The sequence below is a fragment of the Macrotis lagotis genome, chromosome 1 (assembly GCF_037893015.1).
Source record: "Macrotis lagotis isolate mMagLag1 chromosome 1, bilby.v1.9.chrom.fasta, whole genome shotgun sequence".
Classification (NCBI taxonomy): domain Eukaryota; kingdom Metazoa; phylum Chordata; class Mammalia; order Peramelemorphia; family Peramelidae; genus Macrotis; species Macrotis lagotis.
In genome coordinates, this window is record NC_133658.1 from 300,390,838 (window position 1) to 300,396,827 (window position 5,990).

Below are 5,990 nucleotides of genomic sequence, written 5' to 3' on the forward strand. Positions count from 1 at the left end.
AAAGGTTAAAATAAAAATGAAAAGAGACATCTATCATCTCCTTAAAGAGATTGCAAAATGAAAATTACCAGAAATATTATAGCTAAATTCTAGAGTTCTCAGTTCAAGAGCAAAATATTAGAAATAACCAGAAAGAAGCAATTCATTCCAGTATTGTGGAGTCACAGTCAACATAATACAAGATTTAGCAGCTTCTACATAAAAGGATCAGAGGGTTTAAATTATGATATTCTGGAAGATAAAACAGTTACCATTGCCACCAAGAATTACCTCAGCAAAACTGAGTGTCATCCTTTCAGGGAAAACTTGAAAGTTAATGAAATAGAGGACCTTCATGGTTTCCAGATGAAAAAATCAGATCTCTATAGAAAAGTTGATTTTCATAAACAAGTTGCAAAATAAGCATGAAAAGGAAAGAGAAATATAAGTGATTTCATTAGGTTAAACTTTATATTCCTACATGGGGAAATTATATTTATAGCACATAAAACCTTTCTCATTTTTAGAGCAGTTAGAAAGAATATATATAGACAGAGGTCACAGGAGTGAGTTGAATATGAGGGGATGATATCTAATACAAAATTAAGGGGTGAGAAAGGAATATATCGGGGAAAAGGCAAAGGGAGAGCTAGAAAGGGGTAAATTATATCTCAAAAAAAGAGACAAGAAAAAGCTTTTATAGTGGCAGGTAAGTCAATTGAGTATAAAAAACTATCTTACCCTATAGGAAAATAGTAAGGAAGGAATCTAAGAAGAGGCATGCTAGAAGAAAGGAGGTAGTCAGAAGCAATGCACATTTGAGTAAGGACAAGGTGAAAGGAGAGAGAAAAAATAGAATGATTAGAGGGAGAAATAGGACGCAATTCTGCCTGTGAAAAAATATAAAGACCTTATTTCTCAAACATATAGAGAACTTAGTCAAATTTGTGAAGATAAGAGCCTTTCTCAAATTGCTAAATGACCAAATGATATCAAGTTTTTCCGTTGAAATAATCAGTTATCCATACCCATATGAAATAAATACTCACTATTAATTGTAGAATTGCAAATTAAAACAATACTGTGTTAGTATTTCATTACTATTAGATTTGGTAATCAGACAGAAAAAGAAAATGCCAGAGGTTGGAGGGGATGTGGGAAAAATGAAACAAAAAATGCTCTGTTGTGGAGTTGTGAACTGATTCAACCAGACTATAGAGCAATTTGGAACTACTCCCTTTGACCTAGATTATTACTAATTGATCTGTATCTCAAAGAGATAGAAAACAATCAGGAAGAGGACTAAATGTACAAAAATTTTTATAACAGCTATATTTTTGTGGTCAAAGAACTGGGAATTGATGGGATGCCTATTAATTGAGGAATGATTAGATAAATTATGGTATTATCATGCTATTAGAATGTTCTTGTACTATTAGAAATGATGAGCAGGATACTCTTAGAAAAACCTGGAAATCTTATATTATCTGATGTACAGTGAAATGTACCATGTGCAAAGTAGCATCAATATGGTAAGCTGTTAATGATTTAGTAAGTTTTAGAAGAGCAATGAATGAAGACAGCTCTGAAGGACTCATTATGAGAGGTGCTATCCATCTTCAGCGAAAGAATTTATGATGTCTGAATATAGAATGAAGCATACTTTTTTGTTTTATTTTTCTGGAGGCCTTTTTGATCTATATTTTCTTTCGCAACATGACTTATAGCAGCGTTTTGCATGACCACACATTTTTCCTACTCAATGGGGTGGAAGGGAGGAAAGAAGAGAATTTAGAACTCAAAGTTTTAAAAAATAAATGTTAAAAATTGTTTCTACGTGTGTCTGGGGAAAATACAATACTAAATAAACCGAAATCTGAGAAAATTCTCTCTTCTCATTCAGAACAGTTCCTTTCTTCTCGAAAATATAGAGAGCTGAAGTTACCCAAACAGTATATATCAGAGGAAGAATATGAATTTGAGTTCAGATCTTATTTCTGAATTCAATTCTCCATCTATCAGGTTTCCTTTAGTATTATATATGATGATAAATAATCTCATATCGGATGTAAGGAGGTTAGCCTTCATGTCTGAATTCCAGTCATGGCTTTTCTCTCTTACATTCCTTTGTAGAAGGGTCACAGATGGACTATTTACATCGAAACTTTCAAATTTGCATCTATTAAACTTTTATTATCCCTTAAAGTTTGTATTAGTCTATCATCTAATATAGTCCTCTTGAATTAGAGGAGTAGCAAACGACCTCCAATTACTTAAGGAGTAAGACACAAAAGAGCATACTTGAGATCTTCAGTGGGAGGGACACCTCAATTCATTCTTGCAATATTCCCTTCCTTCCCAAATGCAATTCCCATATGCCTTATGATCACAGTACCAGAAAAGAGATATATATTTAATTTGCTATTTGTGCTGATTCTTCTTTCAACTGGGGCCATACAAATGATTCAGCCTTATAGCCTATCTCAAATTCAGGTGAATCTGGATGTCTCCATTCCTTTCCTGCCTTCAATCAACAATACACCAAATATCTTTTCTTCCTTTCATTGAGGGTATGTCTATTTTTATAATGTATCTATATGAAAACAAATCCTAGATGCATGTATTTTTTTGCAGAGCATATATAGTGATATAAGACATACTCCAGGCATTCAAATCCAGCATTTCTGTGTGCTTTTCCATTTTTCAGTCTACATCTACTTTCTATGTGTGTATATAAACACACACACACACACATCTGTATGTTTCTGTTTTCTCTGAAGTTTTTATCTGAATCCAGAATATATGATCAATAAGACTGTAAAGTAGTTGCTTTCAGCAACTTAAAAACCTAAGAAAAAATATTTTTCCTCCTATATATAGGGTAACTAAGGTGGAATTTATAAGATCACTTGAGATAAAAAACCTTGTGAAATCAAATCAGTGAACATAAAATTCTTTAATCTCTCACTGAAATATTCCTATCCCCCAACTCATTTTATATGCTCATTATATGAATTCAAGCAAACCCTTAAGTCTGTGATTTAATCATTCCTTCCTGCTCCTCTCAAAGAAGGAACTTGGGCTGAAATCCTTTCTGTTATCCCTTAAGAGTTAATGAGTACTGATTCTGCCCTGCCACAGAAAGGAAATAGAGAGAAACTAAAAGAGGAGGATCAGAAGAAGTAATTTGCATGCAGCACAGAATCATCCAGGTGGGGAAAAAACCCTATCAAAATCTCCAGTTAAATCCTGTCCTTTTACTCTTGAACTTACTCTAGAATGTTTAAGAGGTTTATTTTTTAAATAGTTACCTGGGCCAAGTCAACACACTCAACCCTCTGTGCCCATGCATTTAGGGTTCACACGCATACATGTACATATGCATATATACATGGATAAATATATACATACACTCTACTACTCGCAGAGGCTAAAAACAAAGTGTGAGCCCATTCTCAGGGGTCTGTACAGCAGCTGAAAGGAAGGGAGTGTGGGAGGATAAAATCATAGACTAATGTCTGAAAATATGAAAAAATGGAAAAATTCAAAAGCTCAAGAAAGATAGTTAATAAATAGATGAATAAATGATGTGAATGACTGAAGAAAGACTAAGTACACTATCAAAATCAATCTAAATTCCATGAAAAAATGGCTATGCAACAACTACAAGCATGATCTCACTTGAAAGTAATTTAGAATACCTCCCCCAAAATACCCCAAAGCTAGGCTTCTAGCTCCAAAAAGATTAAACAAAATGGTGAAAGTCACATATATACAAAAATGTTTCTACTAGTGTATTTTGGTAGAGAAATAAAACTTAAAATAGTAGAGAATCTATGTGAAATAGTTGAAAATTATGATATGTGAAAGTAGATTTATACTTTACTGAAAGAAATTATAAAAGACTTTCAGATAACAAGAGGGTAAGATTTGACTCTAATCAGGGGGATAAATTATACAATAAACACAACATTGTAACAAAATGACTTAAGAACCTTAATCATTGTAATAACCTGTGATTGTTCCAGAACAGTGAAAAATGCTACCCACTCCCAAGAGTAAGGTAATTAACTCAAAGTTTATAATGAGACCTATTTTCAAAATGGGAAATGTGGAAATTTGTTTTCTTAACTCATATTTGGTATAAGCTTTAGTTTCATTCTTATCATTTTGGGGATAGGGATCTATGGAGTAATGGGTTCTAGAAATGGGGTAAATAATAATAAATAATAAATAATAATGGGGTAATAAAATGGGGTAAAAAGAAGAAAGAGGGTCATTTATTCATTCTCAAGATGCATAATGAACAAAGAAATACAGACAGTAAGAATCATATAATAATTTGAGTAGCTTTGAAAATAACATGTTAAATTTGTTAGGCACCTAAAAGAATACAACATGCTGTGGATGAAGGCTGCATGTACAATTTTCTTTTTTTTCTATTCTGCTTTTTATATCAAATGCTTATCCTATGTGGTGAATGTTAAGTTCTAGTTTAATGGGACATTAGTACATCTGCCCCTTATCTAAGATGACATTGTCTGCATGCCATTTGGGGACATACTTCCAGGAAACTGGAGGACTGAAGTGTTTATGGATATTTTTCATTGGTCTACTAGATTGCTGAAAGTGATCTTTTCTGTTGACCACATAGCTGGAAAAATTAACATTTTTCTCATGACCTGAGTTAGCAGTTCAGGTGATTTTTCCTTCAATTCCCACTGAAGGTAAAGGACTTTTTCATATAATAATGGAGGAAGATCTGAGGGTTGTTCTTTTCTCATCCTTTCCCTTTAGTCCAAGTGGCTCAGAGAAATTAGCATGGGATTTTGTTCTCTTATATCCTTTTCTGTTTGGTGTATAGAGAGTGGAATCTCTAAACCAACAATTCGTGTCATGGGATTTGGAAATGGAGGAATACAGGTTTTGTGTTACCAGTCATCCCCAAAAAGAAGCCAGGGCCCTGAAATGCTAGCCCAATGAAACTTTGGACTTTAACTCGATGGGACTAATGCTTTGAAGCAACACAACTACTCTCTTCCCTAGAAACTGAGGAAGAGTAGGCGGCATTTTGTCCGCAAGCTTTTGAGGGAAATATACATACGTTATTGCTCTGACTTTGAAGTAAATATTCCTTTATAAAAACAAATACAACGTTGAACAATGAAATGTAACTGAGAAGCTAGTCACTTAGTCCCTAAAATTGGGGGATAGGGAAATACGATCAATGAAATTTAATATAATGACAGTCAAATGAGAGAGTCCTCAACTTTTCTTAGGCTAGCAGAGAACTTGAGGAAGTGATAAAATATTGCAAATATGAGTAAAATATATAAGACCCATCCCTTGGAAAGTACAGTCAGATTAACTATATTATATGATAAAAAGAAAGTGTAAATTGTTATTTCTTTAGTATTGTAATTTTTATGATTTGTTTCACAGATATGAAACTCCTATAAACTTAAACTACCTCGAGGACAGCTGTATGTCCTTTATTTTTCTTTTCCTGTTTCCCATACTTTCCTCAGTCTATACTCAAAATTCAGCCTTTCTTTACAAATAACAGTCTTTTCCCAAAGGACTCTGATTCTTATACCTAAGAAATGTCTTTTTTTACTGAAGAAGAAAGAAAAGTGAGAAATTAGGGCTGTTCTTCGTGGTCACTTGGCCAGGAAGAATGGGTGGTGGACTTTCTGAGCCCACAATTTGCACATCAGACACTAAGCTGTGTGACATTCAGTTTTAGAGTAGACTGTCTATAACTTTGTATTTACCTATTGATATGTGTTGAGCTTTTAATTTGAGCATTTTAGAAATAAATCTATACAAATTAAGATAGTGAGTTATAAAGGGTGCAGCTTTAAGATACCATCACTGATAACCATCATTCCAAGATTATCATTGGAAGGAGGAAAATTCTTTTCTTGATTTTATGAGATTTAATTTTCCGCCCTTTAATCAGTCACTCAACCAGTAGTCCCTGTGTATTATAAAAGCACCAGTAGCTCTGA